Consider the following 18563-nt stretch of genomic DNA (forward strand, 5'->3'; position numbering starts at 1 on the left):
AAATCAGATCAAAACTGTAGGAGGAGTAGCATTTTGAATGTTTTTCACAGAAATTTCTATTTTTAGTAACCATGGCAACACCGTTCATCGAAATCAAAAATCGATACACAGAATTATGCATCTTTGTATAGTCTACTTGTGTGCCAAGTTATATTGAAATCAGATCAAAACTGTCGGAGGAGTAGCATTTTGAATGTTTTTCACAGAAATTTCTATTTTTAGTAACCATGGCAACACCGTTCATCGAAATCAAAAACCGATATACAGAATTATATATCTTTGTATAGTCTACTTGTGTGCCAAGTTATATTGAAATCAGATCAAAACTGTAGGAGGAGTAGCATTTTGAATGTTTTTCACAGAAATTTCTATTTTTAGTAACCATGGCAACACCGTTCATCGAAATCAAAAATCGATACACAGAATTATGCATCTTTGTATAGTCTACTTGTGTGCCAAGTTATATTGAAATCAGATCAAAACTGTAGGAGGAGTAGCATTTTGAATGTTTTTCACAGAAATTTCTATTTTTAGTAACCATGGCAACACCGTTCATCGAAATCAAAAACCGATACACAGAATTATGTATCTTTGTATAGTCTACTTGTGTGCCAAGTTATATTGAAATCAGATCAAAACTGTAGGAGGAGTAGCATTTTGAATGTTTTTCACAGAAATTTCTATTTTAAGTAACCATGGCAACACCGTTCATCGAAATCAAAAACCGATACACAGAATTATGTATCTTAGTGTAGTCTACTTGTGTGCCAAGTTATATTGAAATCAGATCAAAACTGTAGGAGGAGTAGCATTTTGAATGTTTTTCACAGAAATTTCTATTTTTAGTAACCATGGCAACACCGTTCATCGAAATCAAAAACCGATACACAGAATTATGCATCTTAGTATAGTCTACTTGTGTGCCAAGTTATACTGAAATCAGATCAAAACTGTAGGAGGAGTAGCATTTTGAATGTTTTTCACAGAAATTTCTATTTTTAGTAACCATGGCAACACCGTTCATCGAAATCAAAAACCGATAGTCAGAATTATGTATCTTAGTGTAGTCTACTTGTGTGCCAAGTTATATTGAAATCAGACCAAAACTGTAGGAGGAGTAGCATTTTGAAAAATTGTTTACAGACGGACGGACAGACAGACAGACAGACAGACAGACAGACGGACGGACGACGGACACATTACTATCGCATAAGCTCTTCTGGTCTCTGACCAGTAGAGCTAAAAACATGGAAATAAGTCGGAGATTAAGAATGTTTGGCATGTGTGCTACACAATAAGCCAGTTGATCTGCAAACAATAAAAAATATGACAGCTTTTCAATCATTAACCGAGTACAGTAAACATTTTATGTTGACTGTGAAAAATACACCATCAAGAAAACTTCTTTTATATCATGGTTATGTGAATTCAAATTAAGGAAAAAGCATCACAATTACACAAAACAAATAACAGCTGATAATTTATCTCTAATAGCCCATTTCTGTTCAATCGCTACATCATCAGGTTTATCGCTTGTGGATTGAAACATAGCATATCCTCATCAAATCAATTTTACATTGGAATGTAAGACATTTTGATAACGATATTTTCAGTAAATAATCTTTTAGTCTTTGCCGTAAAATTTCAAGAATAAGCTCCGAAACGTACATATAAAAAGGCCTGTATAAACATATGTACAAGTACATGTTACAAAATTTTTTAGCCTTACTCTTTAATCTTAATGCAAAAAATTCTGGTCTTAAACTCTTTACTTCAAATGAAAGGAAACAAATTAATTTCTTACTCTTGCAATATAATATACATTAAAGTCACTATTTACCCTATTTACTCAGAAATGTCTTTATCTGGTCTATTTTTTACATCTAAGACAAACTAAGCCACTGACAGAGAAGCCTCACTCGCCCACAAGCAACAGCAAAAGGATTGGTCATAGACACCACCTTTCTCTTACTTGGGTATCAAGATCTGCAACTTACTGCCAGCAAAGCTCTTTCAGACTACCCTTGCATTGTCTCCTATTTCTTTTCACAATAATTGTCCATACACTAATTATTTAAGTCAAACTTGTACATAAATGTAATTTATAAATCAAGATTAAAAATGTATGTGCACGTGTACTATACAAAATAAGCGAATCGATCTTCAAACAATAAAAAATATGACTGAGTTTTAATCTGTAACCAAGCATCAGAAAACACTTTAACTGTCAAAAATACAACACTAGGTATATTTTTCTTATATAACATTTGAATGTGTCAATTCAAGTTAAGTAAAAAAAGCATCACAATTATGCAAAACAGTAGCAACTCAGATATTTGATCTCTAATAGCCCATTTCTGTTCAATCGCTACATCATCAGGTTTGTCTCTTTTGGATTCCTTATTTATCCTAATTCTTCTGATGCTCTGCCTTTTAGACAGCTTTGATTTGTGAGTGGCACTTTTGGTGTCTAGTTCTTCGAATACTTTTTAACATTCATCAGAACGCCACTTTCTTTGGTACATCACCATTCTTTGCTTTAATGGAATCAGCTTTTGCAATCGGCGTTTCTTCGTCTTGTATGGATTGAAAGTATATGTGTATTGCACCTAAAATATGACATTGCAGCAAAAATTAGCAAAAGTTAAGAATGTCTGAAATCTTTAGTTAGATACACTATTTAATAAATGATTATTAAGATTCTTTTTCAAAACTTGAGATTACAATCACACATATATCAAATATCCAAGGTTGTAAAGTAAACCCACAGCTAGAGTAACATATACCCTTTATTGACTGTGAGCAAATTAACATTTACATTTATTTAATTCTAGACATTAACAATGAAAAAATATAATTATAAAAAATTTTGAGCTCTGCAGAGCTCCAGATAATTTTTTACCTCAAAGTGTATTTACTCCCTGATTTTGAAATCAATGCAGATTTTGCTTTTCAGCAAAATAATCAAAGAGTATTATGTTAATCAATTGCTCTTTTGACATCTAATGTTGGACAGTGATCAGAAATGGCGGCGGGAATGTTCGAGTAACCGCCGTATTACGTTTTCAACAAGATTTTTAGCTTGTTATTGATACAAGTGTTTTTGAAAGAGGAATGTAAAAGAAATGTTAGTTTCTGCATTTATCAATTAGGTTAATGAAATTTTAAAAATTTTGTCAGCTTTTAGTTATAACTGAGAAACATTTCGGTTTTTTTTTCACAAGAAAGACCATACGATAGGCAAAGTTACCACGGGCACGCTGAACTCCATTTAAGACTAGGCCTATATCGATCGTAGCAAGAGTTACCGAGACCTTTGGCCAAATAAAATTAATCTTTAGATTCTAATCCCCACCTGCCCCTCTCAAAATATCCAGCCCCATTGTTTTTCCGTGTTGTTTGTTTGTTTGTTTGTCTTTTTAATCAGAAATATATACTAGGTTTTGCTATATAAATTGTTGGCATCGACAGAGGTAAAAGTTTTAGAGTTACTCCCTGTTTGCACTAAAAGTCGCGTGGTGCTATTTATAGCACAAGAGCATGTGAAACGCAAAAAAGCAATATTTTCATACAATTAATAAAAGTTGTCGGCGGACTATAGATGATATTGTTGCTACAGAAAATGGTTAATATACAAGAACTGTTTAATAAACAGTGATAACGAATAAATTACAGACAACGCGTGTTCAATTTTGCCCAATTTTGACAATATCACCTGTACGTGTCAAAAACGAAAATTTGGATGTTATATGAACAGTGGGAATCTGTGATATTTTCAGACAAAGTACGAGTATTTAATATTCAAATCTTTCTCTCGAACTGGAAATCGGTCTAGGTTATTCCAAATACGCTTAATCAAAATTTCCTTTTGATAAAAATTCAAACACTGAGCTGACTTCAATTCACATAATGAGTTAAAATCCAATCCATTGTACGCAGTACTTTCGTAGTGTAATGCTTATTTATGATTGCTAATGCGTAAATGTACGCCCTATTTTAAATTTTAATGCGTATTTTGAAAAATTCAATGCATATTTCTGCAAATACGCACCTTATCTGGAGCTCTGGCTCTGTGTCCAAGTCTTTTTGAATTTTGCACTTGGTTGATCTCTTTCAGAAGTTAACAATTCTTTTCTTCCACTATCATCATATGAGCAATGTTTGAATTTTTGACTTGCAAATCAAATAAAAAATTACATGATTAAATTAAAGTATATTTATATAAATGATACCATCATTCACCAGATGTATTAAATATTATACAATTATGGACTCTTTTGGTGTTGAATGTGGTTTGTTATTCACCACTCACCAGAAAAATATCAATATTGACCGAGACGAAGCCGAGGTCAATATTGATATTTATCTGGTGATTAAAAAACTATATTCAACACCATAAGAGTCCATAATTATTGTTTTGTTATATAGTCCAGATTTGAATAAATAAGATATTGAAGGCTGCATGACGACACCATTTTCATTTAAGAACTTCCGTCATTGAAAATAGAAAAAAAATGTTCAGATTACAATTTGTAACTTCCGTGTTTTCCTTTCCGAGTTACGCTATGTGGAATATGTCCAAATAATCCTGCGATAGGTTTAATGTATACCATTTTTCCTGCTCAGATACACAGCTGGCTGCGGCCGTTGCAACCATTGTTTACAATGTTGTTTGAGGTGTTGATTGTGACGTCACAATGCATGCGCACTAACCCTCCGGTAAATAAGGCCTCAAATCCGGTGATTATGTAGTGTTATGAACTGTTTACGCTTGTATAGATTATGTAAGGACTTTAAATAGACTATATAATAATAAAGTATGTTTAACATACATTTAAATATTATTATATAAACTTCACATTTTTTATTCTAGATTAAAGATATGCTTTATACTGACCTCTGACAAATGCTCAGCAAGCTAGATAGATGCCTACGATGTACTGGCATATATGTTCAGTCATTCGTTGTTTCCATCTGATGAAGGTCTGCAACACATGATCTCATCATATCAAATTACCTGAATTCCATTTAAAGAACAGTACTATAAATTTTATTCCACAGAAAATATTCTACATAATCCATAAACTAATACTTTTACCTTTAACATAATCATTCCAGCATTTGAAATTGAATGTGATTCAAAAATAAATTACTAAGTAATGGTATATGCATGTTCTATATCAACATTTCTTATCCACTAGATAGCTATCTCTATCATAGCTTAATTGTTGGTAGATTGTTTATTTTCTCTTGTCTTTCAGTAAAAATTTAATAAATACTTCAAACCAACAAAGGATCCAAAGGCCACATCACTCACCTGAGCAACCATGGCCATAACTTCGACCAAAACAAAAAAAAGGTGGGGGGATGGGGGGTCAGGAGCACCTCATGGGGTCATATAACACTTGAAATGCTACACAAGTTGTGTGGTGTATCAAGTGTTTTTAAGATCTGACAATTGCAAGGAACAAGAATATATGATTTAGTGTAGCCCCACCCTACTTTCGGGTGATCAGCATGTCATAGTACAATTTTCATATGATATGTATTCATATCAATACACAATATTTAAGGTGCCAAGTAGAGTTTGGTCATCTGATATCCTGTTCAACTATGTCTGACACACATGTACAGATATTTAATCACATATCATGGAAAACAATAAGGTACGATGATTTGAACAAACTAAAAGCTACTTTAATTGAGGATGCTTCAACATAAGTTTCAATTTTTCTGGATAAATGGTTCAAGATTTTCTTTTAAATTGCCAATACATTTTCATTACATTTGAATCATCTCCCCTTGAAAATGTTACTAGTTTTTTTATGGTTAGATAGAAAGACATTTTCATTAAATTTAAATCATCTCCCCTTGAAAATGTTACTAGTTTTTTTTTTTTTTTTTTTTTTTTGTGGTTAGATAGAAAGACAGATGGAAGACGACAAAATATGATCAGGAAAACTCGCTTAAGCTTTCAGCTCTTGTGAGCTTAAAAGTACATGTTATTAATATTTTTCTTACTTCAACGTTTGGTTTCCACCATCAGATTTCAGTTTCCATTCAAGCTTTTGTGAATTGTCATGGGGATATCCATCATGCGCAGCAGTCTGAAAGTATACATTCACAGATTAACATATCAATTACAAATAAAACATCCTGATTATGCCTTTAAATGAAATCATTTGAAGCTAGACACAATGATAGTACATCATTTAGCTTTATCATAATACATATTGCTTTATTATAATTGCAGCTTTAACAAAACAAGAAATCTGTGAGCCAATCATGAATGCTCAATAGTGATATAACCAACCAACCCCCCAACCCCCCAACCCCCCTTTTCATGTGAATACACAAGTCAGTTAAAAATAACTGTGATATCATCATGATCATTTGACAAGAAGTTGACATAACATTTAAACAAAAATGAATCCCAGTAATGTATTCCAGAGTTAGTTACGATACTTGTACAGGTACAGTATACATTATTACATTGTATATGGGAATAACATATATACATATACTGCAATTACGGCAATTCTGCAAAACTCCTTTATAGCAAATTTCAAGGGACCAAAGAAAGATCTTCGCTATAATCTTAATTCATTATATGTTTAATATAGTGAATTCATAAGAAATCCTTTACCGAATTTGTTATAAAACAGTCAGCTGACAGTACTTCAAACTATTGTATGTTATATAATCGATATCACCCTCAGTTACAAAAATTGTCAATACAACCTTTTCACTTCCTTAGATGCACAATTAAAGAATTTAGTGTATAATATTTAGATTTGAACATTTAATAGCGATTCTCTGTAACCACTTAAACTTCTTTGCCACGCATGGTCACCGATTTTGATGAAACTTTGCCCATTATTACAACTTGACACCAGGAACATATATTAAATAAAATTTCGTTGCTATGTGTCTTGGTTGCCATGGTAACAGCCAGAAAAGTTGAAAAAATTGAGATTTTCAGCTACTTTGAATCTTTATTACAGTGCAGGGAACTAATTTTGTTACATAAACCAGCATCAGCATAAGCATTAGTAGCATCAGGATCGAGCTAGCATCAGGATCAGTATTTAAAAAACAGCATTACCAGGATCAGCATCAGCAAGCATAGGATAAAACCAGCATTGACCTACATAAAACCAGCATTATCCTACTAGCATCAGAAAATCAATGAGTTTTAATTCAGTAAAAAATTAAAAAAGAAAGAAAGAATGTTGGTTAAAGTATTCACATTATTAATACATAGTGAGATATTATGATCAAATAATTGTAAAAGGCACTTTTATTGCTTTAAACAGCAATGCTGAAATTCATTATCTACTTCCGGTAGCATGATGTGCTTCCGGTAGCATTGACCTAATTATAAAACAGCATCAGGATAAGGATTACTAGCATTTAATCAGCAAGCAAAGGAAGCATTCAAATCAGCAAGCAAAGGAAGCATTCAAATCAGCATAGATGCTGTAACAAAATTAGTTTCCTGCACTGTACGCCTTAATAAAGACTAAGAAAAACAAACAAACCATTCTCTCAAAAACATGACACCTTGTTGCCACTTATGCTATAAAGAAACTATTTAGAATTTATCTCTTAGTAAGTGGTTACCATGGGTACATTTGGAATACATTTTAGATGCTGAAAAATGCTGAAAAACGCTCAATATTCACCAATGATAGATGTTACATGATCAAACTCAATCAACAACCTAAGAAAAACAATAAAAAATATTTGACCTTATGTAATTAGGTATTGGCAATATTATTCTAAAAATAACTTTCATGGTTGTCATGGTAACACAGCGTAACCACGCAAAATCTGTTGCTATGATTGGGTTAATGCTACTATCTTGAGGAAAAACAATAAAATTCATGACTAACACATATGCATCCTTGGAACCTTGCAACACCGACAACATAAGAAAAATTGGGATTAAATGTTACTTTGCATTGTAACCATGGAAACAATGTATCAGTCGTTTAAAGTGATATTTTTTGCTCCTTTAGGAATTTACTTACCTTTTAATCAAGAAACATATTATTTAACTCACCTTGAATACTACTTAACTGGTAGAACTAAAGTTGAATATCATATATTGATAAAGTTTGTTGGAAAATACATCACTGTTGCTATGGTTTCCAAGAAGGGAAAATGTTCAATTTTGTTAATTTTATATCAATATTAAACCTTATGTGCCAGCTTTTTGCATCCAGTTAGAGATTGGATGGTAGTCAAAATTCAAAGTCAGGTTAGTTGTTCATATATATCAATCATAAAAGTTTTGGGAATCTACTTGCAAGGGTGCGTATCCAAGGAAACAGAATATTTTTCAGATTTGTATGCATATTTTTTCGGCTAATTTCCATAGCAACGCTCTATTTAAAGAATTGAGTTTGAATTTTTTGAAATGTGAAAATTAGGGTCACACCAATGCCTTTAAAAATTGATCATCAGTTACATAGAAATATGCTTTTTAAAAAGATAGGATAAGATTAAAACACTAAGAGAGTAAATTTAAAATCCTTTCGAGGTAAATAAACCATAGCAACCGTTGCCAACCTATAAGAAATATCATATTTCGTCCTTGGTATATGTTACAAGGATCTCTTGTCTATTATTTGCTTGCATTTCAACCTATAATTGTTTTTATTCTTAAGTATATGACTTTATAAAATTAAATGAACAAAATTATTACTTTTGAATACTTTGTTTCCATAGTAACGTATGTAATAGTTGATTTACCAAACGTGTTTATCATGCATTTAAGACATCAGGCCTTCAACTTTCAGAAACAGTCATTGTCACTTGTTTGCTTTGCTGCAAACGTTAACTGGGGGACTCTGAACATGTTGAAAAATGCCATTTTTCAAACGTTAGGACATGTTGCTATGGTAACCATGACACGTAGCAACCAATTTTTGCCTGACGGTATCAAAGACTTTTATCATAGAGAGTTTGGAGAAATTCTGAGACTATGCGTGCCACAGCTCCTATATAAAAGTTCAAGTCATTACAGAGAATGGCTCTTAAATATTATCTAACCAATGCATTTGAAATGTCAGAAAATAATGAAACCTGCCATATATATTCATCCTTTAGCTGCATAATCATATCCATGCTATCGGATACATCTGTAACAAATTAAAAATAGAACCGATGAAATAAAGATTTTATTTCCAGAACAATTTTTTTAATTGTGGCAAATATATATGATTTACATACATGGTGACTCACAAACATACGAAGTATTTATTGATGACTCGGGTGTCCACAACTCAAATTTATTGTCAACATGAACAATATCATTAAAGGATCCATTAAATTTCTGAGTTAACAATGCTAATGTAGTGTCATCTGCATCTTCATCGAACTCCTCACCATGATCTTAAAATCTTATGTATATTTAATGAAATTTGTAATGAAAAATATTTGTTATACTTAAATGAAAAAAAAATGCATTAAAATATCTTAAAATTACTTCGTTATAGCCATAAATTTGTTATATATAGCCATGTTCGTTACATACAGCGATTTTCTATAGGTTTATATAAGGACTTTGCTGGACATGAATAAAAGTTCGCTATCTGTATCTATGTTTGTTAAATTTGAGTTTTGCTGTATATAGGAAATAGAATTTCAAGCATCTGCAATTAGCAGTTGCTGAGAACTGTGATGGAAATTCGTTATGGACAAAAAAATGCATGCACAGACAGACAGACAAAAACGGTATTATACTGCCCTCTCATTCTGAAGGGACCTAGCCGGGGTACAATTATTCGGCCTATAAAAAATGTTTTGTTTGGTAATGAATTCTTGCATTCTTTTAATTTCAGCTATAGAAATAATGAAATAAAACTTTTGCACATTAATTCTATTTGAGTAATACAGTACATTTGTGTATCTCTATAATCGCAAAACCCCCTTACTCCTTCACTTTCGGGAAACTGTGAGCTGTTAGTAAACAAATGCGATTGTAATGTCATTTTCTACATGCAGAAAAACTACAAAATCAAATGCCGAGAAATTAGTACAGTCAAGTTCAAGAATGCGATAAAAAAATATTAAATAGCAATTACACTTGATCTATTGTATCTATCATATTTTATGTGAAATCAGCGAATACTTTTTCCTTTATCAGTGAGTGTTTATGCACTAATCCATCGCTATTCCTCCGACATGTGTGTAATAGCGAGTGCAGCGAGGCGGCGCAAAGCGCCGCTCACGTAGCGAGCTCCATAGACAACGTGCATGAACGGAGGAAATTCGGGTTGAAATCTGCACATTGTTCAAAGAAATTTTTATCGTCCCACGTGAAAATATTCCATACTCCCAATAATCCTCTGCGGTGCATAGCAACATGGTGGCATAAGCATAACAACAACTTACTTGATAAAATTAATAAATAACGAATTAATTCAATTTCCATGTGCCGTAATTACCCACAAAACTATCGCTTGCGTCCTTGGTAAACACGACTTTGTACGTGATGTCATATTTTTGTCACTTCACTGACTCGGGATTTCCAATTTTGTCGGAAATATCCGAGAAGCTAGGAATTTCGATCTCGATGCATTGGGAGTCTGGAACATTAGAGAATATGTACGTCAATAACGGTTTAAAAAAAATTATGTACGATACTCAGTAAACGTGCAATAAAAGTGTAATAAGCAGAATGTAAAACGACATTTGAGATGTGTTGAGTTTTAGAAAATGAACTGCGCTCGCCCTAACGGTTTCACCGTCGGACATATTATGCTCATTTTTACATGTCAGTCATTTTTATGAAGGTTTTAGCCAAAGGATTATTATGACATACCATATTGAATAGTTATACGGCTAAAAATATTTTATTTTTCGTCTCAAATTGCCCCAATATGCTACGTTGGATATAACATAGTGTGACGTTCATTATATATACGAGTCATCTATAGATATTGAAGGTCATCATGGTCATGTTGCACGTTTTTTAGTGTTGATGTCGCTGCAGAACTGTAGCTCTCCGAAAAAATATATATTGACAGACCGGAGACTGGTCGTCCATCCCAATTGTTTCAGACCAGCGAGCTAGATTTTGCAGCTAGTGTTGATGTACATGTAAATAATGACTTTTTCGCCATCTTTTTTTCTTAAACAGTATGTTTACCTGCTTGACCTTGAGCATGTTGAGGTGCCCTTTTCTTCCCTTTCTCAAATGTCTTGCATTTTCCCCAACAATTTCATCGATGTATGAATCCGATGGTTCTGGTGAATCGGAACTATTCCATAAGCATGATAAGGATCCATCCTCCTCACTAATTTCCGATACTTGGCCTGTCCGACATGTTTGGTGCTGTTTGGCGGGCTCGGAATATTCGCGATGCTGCTGCCTGATTTTGATTGGCTAATTCATAATTATGTATCGCGTGCGCGTAGAGGGAAAAATCATTTTATATTAGATAGGCCTATTTGATTTTTTTCATTATTATTTCTCAAACTTTAAAAGGAAAGAAAATTAAAAAAAAAAGATTTTGATTTAAATTTTTTGGAAGGGCAGATAACTCTATTATAAAAAAAAAAAACTGAGCCTGAGGTGTAAATGACATATTGATGAGTTTTAGCTCTACTGGTCAGAGACCAGAAGAGCTTATGCGATAGTAAGGTGTCCGTCGTCCGTCCGTCTGTCTGTCTGTCTGTCTGTCTGTCCGTCTGTCTGTAAACAATTTTTCAAAACACTACTCCTCCTACAGTTTTGGTCCGATTTCAATATAACTTGGCACACAAGTAGACTACACTAAGATACATAATTAAGTGCATCGGTTTTTGATTTCGATGGACGGTGTTGCCATGGTTACTAAAAATAGAAATTTCTGTGAAATTTCTTTAAAACGCTACTCCTCCTACAGTTTTGGTCCGATTTCAATATAACTTGGCACACAAGTAGACTACACTAAGATACATAATTTGGTGCATCGGTTTTTGATTTCGATGGACGGTGTTGCCATGGTTACTAAAAATAGAAATTTCTGTGAAATTCCTTTAAAACGCTACTCCTCCTACAGTTTTGGTCCGATTTCAATATAACTTGGCACACAAGTAGACTACACTAAGATACATAATTTAGTGCATCGGTTTTTGATTTCGATGGACGGTGTTGCCATGGTTACTAAAAATAGAAATTTCTGTGAAATTTTTTAAAACGCTACTCCTCCTACAGTTTTGGTCCGATTTCAATAAAACTTGGCACACAAGTAGAATACACTTAGATACATAATTTAGTGCATCGGTTTTTGATTTCGATGGACGGTGTTGCCATGGTTACTAAAAATAGAAATTTCTGTGAAATTCCTTTAAAACGCTACTCCTCCTACAGTTTTGGTCCGATTTCAATATAACTTGGCACACAAGTAGAATACACTTAGATACATAATTTAGTGCATCGGTTTTTGATTTCGATGGACGGTGTTGCCATGGTTACTAAAAATAGAAATTTCTGTGAAATTCCTTTAAAACGCTACTCCTCCTACAGTTTTGGTCCGATTTCAATATAACTTGGCACACAAGTACACTACACAAAGATACATAATTTAGTGCATCGGTTTTTGATTTCGATGGACGGTGTTGCCATGGTTACTAAAAATAGAAATTTCTGTGAAATTCCTTTAAAACGCTACTCCTCCTACAGTTTTGGTCCGATTTCAATATAACTTGGCACACAAGTAGACTACACTAAGATACATAATTTATTGCATCGGTTTTTGAATTCAATGGACGGTGTTGCCATGGTTACTAAAAATAGGAATTTCTGTTAAATTCCTTTAAAACACTACTCCTCCTACAGTTTTAGTCTGCTTCTAATATAATTAGGCATACAAGAAGACTATACTAAGATACATAATTTATTGCATTGGTTTTTGAATTCGATGAACAGTGTTGCCATGGTTACTTAAAATAGAAATGTCTGTGAAATTCCTTTAAAACGTTATTCCTCCTACAATTTTGGTCTGATTTCAATCTAATTTGGCACACAGTTAGAATACACTACGATACATAATATGTATTTCTGTTTTTTTTTTATTTGGGTGAATGGTGTTGTCATGGTTACCGGTACTAAAAATAGAAATTTCCGTGAAATACTTTCAAAACGCTACTACTCCTAGTTTTCATTTGATTTCAATAAAACTTGTCACAAAAGTAGACTACATTAAGATACATAATTCTATTAATTGTTGCATGTTGCAATGTTTCAAATCCAAGTGCTACTTTTCTTTTGTTATACAAACAGACCAGTGGAGCTACAGTCTCATCAGAGACTTCTGGTTTTCCCTAACATTTAGATATGTTAAGTAAATTAGATTTAAGTCGTCTTTAAGAATTTTAAATATATGAGCATTTATTCATGTTTATAGATGAATACAATAGTAAATAACAATCTATGATTATTAAGAGTATAGCACAGTCCAATTTTTACAAAATTCGACATTTGCAAATACAGCAGCGATCACAGTATAAAGTAAAATCTCTTTCGAATTAAATCTCTCTCTCTCTCTCTCTCTCTCTCTCTCTCTCTCTCTCTCATGATATTCTCCTGAATCAAACGTTATATCAAAAATTCAAATATCTTTATTCATTTGGTTCATAATAAAATTGTTAAAAATTCAGGGTGGGGCACCTGTTTTTAAAGTATGTTCTACCAATATTTTTGATGACAGTGGTCTATCGCCAGAATACTTGAATAAGTAGTAAGTCTTGCGTCATTCTCAAATTAATTTTTGTACGTTCAAAGATCTGATTGAATTAATATTTTATGCAATGCGTTAAGTAAAGGCTGAGAGAGAGAGAGAGAGAGAGAGAGAGAGAGAGAGAGAGAGAGAGAGATGATCCTTTGAAACTGGACAATTTTGGCTACCAAACGGGATCGAGTAGGTTTTAGAATAAACAGCATCAAAGTAAACAGAACAATTTGATCCAGTTTCATAATACATTTTTTTTCGACAAATCTAGATCTAGTACTACCGTACTAATAATATACATTGTCAATATTAAATTATTTCAGAGTTAATAAAAAGCCAAACAAAAGCGATATATGTAGGATGCTTTAATGTAAATGTTTTTGTCTTTTTGCAATAATAAATATGTAAACAATATTTATTCTGTATAAAAATAAAAAAAATTACTGACACATTATTTATCACATATATAAAATACCAAAAACATACTTAAACTTAAAGTATAAGCGGATTTACTTTTACATGTCGATTTTCTTAAACGAAGCGTATAATATCTTCTATTAAACTATATTATTCTCGATGTTTTTTGCATTAAATCTGATCATACTTATTTGAAAAATGTAGTAAATTATATTACAATATATTTTATATATAATGTAACGTTATACATAAATTAAATTCAAAACAAGAAATTTAATTAAGTAAACAAATTTATTAAATTATATTAAACGCAACTTTTCATGCAGTGTTAAGGCTCTGGATTGACTGAATCGTCAGCGTATCATTCATATTGTCACTGATACTGAAAATACATTTGATTGGATATTTCTGTAATATCTTAAAGTTCAAATTTTATTTCAAAAATTACACACTTCTCTGACTACAATAAGCTTTTTATTTCAAATAAATACAAGATATGATATGATGTCAAATGCAAATAACAATAATTATGGAAATTTATTTTCTAAATTAAGAACAACGTCAGATAGGGAGGCTCATGAGGATTTTGTCTTGTATGTTTGAACGCAATATCTTCTATTGAAAATATTATATATATATATATATATATATATATATATATATATATATATATATATATATATATATATATATATATATATATATATATATATATATATATATATATATATATATATATATATATATATATATACTTTACGGATTAACCTATCCCTCAGAAATGGTCGATTATCATTATTGAAGATAAAGAACAATGATTATTTACATAAATGCAGTAATCAGAACAGATCGAGAACAGGGCATAAAGGACCCTTGTAAACAGCGGAGGAGGTGGGATCATGTACCTCAGAGGAGTAAGCATCCCATGTTGTCCTGTTATACCAACGTAAGACCGTACCTGTGTATCAACCAGGTATACAGAGTCATAATTGTTATACCAACTTAAGCCCTATGTATTAATAAGGTATTCGGAGTACTCCACAGTCAAAGCAATTACAAAAGCAACGGCCTAACAAATACTTTGAAATTTGTCAAACTATTAAAATATGACTCTATCCTATTTATTTATTTACAAACAGAGTTATTATAAAGACCGCAGAATTTGTGAAAGGATGTCTTTTATGAAAAATGTTAAAATCCTTGTAACATCAACTAATTTTCAGGAGATTGCTTCGTTTTAAAAACTGATCAAGTCCCAAGACCGTAAACTGAGACCAGTCTTTATACAAAGTTTCAAATCAATATAACTAAAAAATAATTTTGATAATGAACCAAAGTTTTAAGCTTACCTAAGCTGAAAGGTCAAGTTAGCTTTTCTGATCACATTTTATCTGCAGTCCGTCTGTCCGTCTGTTTGTCTGTCCGTCCGCCTGTAAACTTTTTCACATTTTCGACTCTTTCTCCAGAGCCACTGGGCCAATTTCAACCAAACTTGCCACAAAGTATCCTTCGGTAAAGGAAATTCAAATTTGTTTAAATGAAGGGTCACGCCCTCATTCAAGAGATAATTCAGAAATAGTGAATTTTTTTAATCTTCTTATGAAGAACCACTGGGCTAAAAACGTTGAGACTTATAGGAAAACTTCTTTACATGTTGTGAATTCAAAGTTCAAATGATGACCCCTGGGGGTAAGGTGGGGCAACAATGGGGGATCAAAGTTTTATATAGGAATATATAGGAAAAAATCTTGAAAAATCTTTTTCTCAAAAAACATTGTTATTTCATACTGATATGGAAGCATTCTTATATAGTTAAGATTCAAGTTTGTTCAAATCATGGACCCTGGGGTAAAATGTGGCCACAATGGGGGATCAAAGTTTTGCATAGGAATTTATAAGAAAAACTTTAAAAAAATCTTTTTCTCCATAACAGCAATATCATGTGTAGTCGTATTGATTTGGGAGCATCATCAGGTAGTGTAGATTCAGATTTGTTCAAACCATGACCCCTGGGGTTAGGGTGGGGCCACAATGGGGGATCATAGATTTACATGGGAATATATAGGGGAAAAACGTTAACATTTTTCTCAAGAGCAGAAAAACCATGTTTAGCCATATTGATATGTAAGCATTTCAGGTAGAATACATTCAGGTTTGTTCAAATCATGACCTTCCAGGGGTATTGTGGGGTCACAATGGGGGTCAAAATTTTAAATAGGAATATATATGAAAAAAACTTTAAAAATTCTCTTCTTAAGCACAGCAAAGCCATGTTTAGTCATATTGATATACATGTTTAGTCATATTGATATAGAAGAATCCTCAGGTAGTATACTTTCAAGTTGTTTAAATCATGACCCCTGGGGGTAGGATGGGGTCACGATGGGGTCTCAAAGCTTTACATAGGAATATATAGGGAAAACCCTTAGAAATCTTCTCCTTAAGAACGGCAAGGTCCTGATTAGTCTTATTGATATGGAAGCATCTTCAGGTAGCGTAGATTCAAGTTTGCTCAAATCATGAAGCCCAGGAGTTTGGTGGGGCCACAGTGGGGAATCAAAGTTTGACACGTGGTAGGCTGGGGCCAAAATGGGGGGTCAAAGTTTTACATAGGAATATATAGGATTTAAATCTTCTTTTCAAAACAGAAAAGTCATGTTTAGTCATATTGATTTGGAAGCATCCTTAGGTAGTGTAGATACAAGTTTGTTCAAATGATCCCCCCCGGGGGGGGGGGGGGGGGGTAGGGAGGGGCCATAATGGGGGATCAAAATTTTAAGAAAAGGATGTATAGAAAAAATCTCTTGCTCAAGAACAGCAAATCCATTTGTTATACTGATATGGAAGCATCCTCAGGTAGTTTTAAGTTCAAGCCTCCAACCCCCAACCCCCATCCCATGTAAAGTTTTTAATACTAAACTGATTTGTGCTTTTTCCTAGCTAATGTGCTCAGGAAATCCATGTGGTCCATAGGCCTCTTGTTTTTAAATATATAGATAAATTTGTATATCATAAAAACCTGCAAATGTTTGTGCATATATGGGAAATAGAACTCAGGATATTGAAAAGTTCGATATTAAAAAGCTTTGGCTTAAATTTGCTCTCAGTTTATGGTTTTCAGGCCAGAGCATCTTCTTGCTGGACAGAGTACTCTGAAGTAAAATTCAGTATAAAAACAAATGTTTTACAATTTGTATGAAATACTGCTAACATTGTTATATTGAATGATTGAGAGTTTGACTACTTCGATATACAAGAAATATGGCGAGTAAAATTTTGATAATCAAATTGTATTTACCATTGCTCTTTAATGAGAATAAGAACTTTCAATTGACGAGTGAAACTTTGACAATTTCTATTCATTCGCCAATTTCGTCAACCTTAAATTTTCCACATATACATTACGTCCGTCAAAATATGACTTTAGAACATGCTTCTGAGTATCGAATCAGCTAAACATAATGTTAAAAACACCATACAGGTGGTAGTAGAATGTTACTAAAAAAGTAAACGATAGCAGCTTGGTTAAAGACTTACACATTTAATTTCAATTTAAAATTTTAATCAGTGTAGCTATTATGACTACTATTTTAAAATGTTATATGAAATGTTTGTGCGGATATATTCCGTAATTTGACAATATTTCAATGCGTATTACATGTACGACTACGTAGGAAACTTAGACGACTTAATTTTACACAATTCTCGAGCATAAGGAAGTTGCTACTAACAGCTAACAAAAATGACGTCGCTTTGACAGGACTCAGCAGTGACATGAAATATACAAATGCAAACAGCAGCAGAATTCCCATTCATCATAAAACATGCTGTTATTTTTTTTTTCTATTTTCTAAATATATATTTATGACGTATTTCCTATTGGAGACTTTATCCTAGCTGCTTGGTGATAAAAGTGGTCATCCAGTTTGCCATACAGTGTACTGTGGAATCTTCAATGTTCGTGGATTTAGTGGGTCAACCTTATCAACGAATTCGAATTTACATTTCCACGAACAATTATTTTTCGAACCTATATATTCATTGAATCATTTGTATAAACGAGATACCCACGAAATAACGTTCCCACGAACAAACAAAATTTTGCTTGCCTACGAACATTGACTCCAACAAATTAAAATGATTCCAAAGCAGTTAATAGTTGACCATTATTGTATTTTGTCAGTAAACCATCCAAATATGAAACCTATGTGGCTGTGACAGATTCTGTAATTCCTTTTTATTTCGACTTGGAAGGAAGTAACAATTCAATTATAAACGGAAAAACGTTCTGGATACAATTCGAAGTCATGGCAAGTGTTTCCCTCTCCTGGTATAGAATTGTTTTATAAATTAATTATTCTGCATAGGAATATTGAAGCAAATCTGTTAAACAAGGAGCACAATAAGATGTCATCGGTTTTC

The 18563-nt window shown here is 32.7% G+C and overlaps 1 protein-coding gene and 1 long non-coding RNA gene across 3 annotated transcripts in view; both read right to left on the reverse strand.

The window, feature by feature from the left end:
• The window catches only part of LOC133195039 (ficolin-1-A-like), a 186743-nt gene that overhangs the window by 16397 nt on the left and 151783 nt on the right, over window positions 1-18563 (reverse strand). The window lies entirely within an intron of this gene.
• On the reverse strand, window positions 4967-11226 carry LOC133194570 (uncharacterized). 2 transcript variants are annotated; one of them, XR_009722119.1, is made up of 3 exons: window positions 11159-11226; window positions 6022-6107; window positions 4967-4985 (listed from the first exon to the last, which is right to left on the reverse strand). It is a non-coding gene; the product is annotated as an uncharacterized LOC133194570 (long non-coding RNA). The 2 variants fall into 2 exon arrangements; XR_009722120.1 differs by having other exon boundaries at window positions 4967-5017.

Source organism: Saccostrea echinata, unplaced genomic scaffold (genome assembly GCF_033153115.1).
Source record: "Saccostrea echinata isolate AGI-Se365-2 ecotype Australia unplaced genomic scaffold, CSIRO_AGI_Sech_v1 ptg000029l, whole genome shotgun sequence".
Lineage (NCBI taxonomy): Eukaryota > Metazoa > Mollusca > Bivalvia > Ostreida > Ostreidae > Saccostrea > Saccostrea echinata.